This window comes from Monopterus albus, unplaced genomic scaffold, assembly GCF_001952655.1.
Source record: "Monopterus albus unplaced genomic scaffold, M_albus_1.0 scaffold829.1, whole genome shotgun sequence".
Classification (NCBI taxonomy): domain Eukaryota; kingdom Metazoa; phylum Chordata; class Actinopteri; order Synbranchiformes; family Synbranchidae; genus Monopterus; species Monopterus albus.
In genome coordinates this window covers 1-1,319 of record NW_018128709.1, presented here as the reverse complement: position 1 = coordinate 1,319, position 1,319 = coordinate 1, and positions in this window count along the sequence as shown.

The following is a 1,319-nucleotide window of genomic DNA, read 5'->3' as shown; positions in this document are numbered from 1 at the left end:
GATAACTTCAATGAGGCCAAATTGATCACCTTCAGCATGCTGATATTCTGTGCAGTCTGGATGACTTTTATTCCAGCATATGTCAGCTCTCCTGGGAAGTTCAGTGTTGCTGTAGAGATATTTGCTATTCTGGCCTCCAGTTTTGGACTGCTCATTTGTATTTTCCTTCCAAAATGTTATGTTATCTTACTGAAACCAGAGAAGAATACAAAAAAGAATATGATGGGGAAATTATTCTGAAAACTTTGAAAATACAGACACTAAAGGCATTTCAGTGACACTACAATGTTTCCATAATCATTTTTGTCAGTTGGACACACACATTCATTTGAAGATATGAAATATACCATTGTAACACTTTCCACTGTAGGTTATTGTATTTGTGAAACAGCAAATGGAAACAACAGAATTTAATGCAATGTAATATACAGGAAAAATAAATGCACAACTTCAATACCTAATTGTTTTTAGTTTCTTCTGGTCAAAAATATGTATGAAAATCAAAATCTAAAACAAAATTTAACAACAGAACAACAAAAGGTTTTTGTGTGTTTAGTTGTAGTGTTTTTTCTTCTGTATCTGAGACATATTTGATTGTATCTTTCACTACACAAGATTGAATTTCAATTTCCTTTGATGGCCTTGATCTGGAAATGATAGTTCTGCAGGAACGTAGCCCATCTCATGACCTGTTCATTGCTACAGTATATTATGTCTGAAGCGGCCAAAGGCTGATAGTCTTTCTGCAGGGTGAACTCAGTTCCATACAAGTACATCCTGAACCTTCTGATAGCCCACATGATGGCTAAGCATTCTTTTTCTATGGTGGAATATCATTCCTGTGTCTAGTAGTATTCTGTTGGGGTTTACTGACAGGAAACAATCCATTCTCTTGCTCCCATAGTAGTACTGCCCCAAGTCCAACATTTGAGGCATCAGTTCTAAGAGTAAAATGTAAAGATAGGTCTGTTAGTAAGAGAATAGATTTGTTGATTAACAGGCTCTTCAGAGTGGTGTATGTTTTCCCCTGAGCATTGCCCCGGGCTTTGCCAAATCGGTTAGTAGTGTGGCAGTAGATGCATAATTGAATAATATGTTCACTACAAAATGTATCAGTATTTGACGTGTAGTTGCATAGGTAATATAGGAACGTAAAATTTAAAAAAGAGAATGTGTCTTTTTGTCCCAGACTGGCCCTGAAATGCTGAAAACCCAGAAGTACTATTCAGCAAAGCAGAAAAGAGTAACAGAGGCTGAGAGCAACTGTCTCTTTTCTATAGCAATTCTACAACAATCACTGCTCCACCAGGCGGATGTAT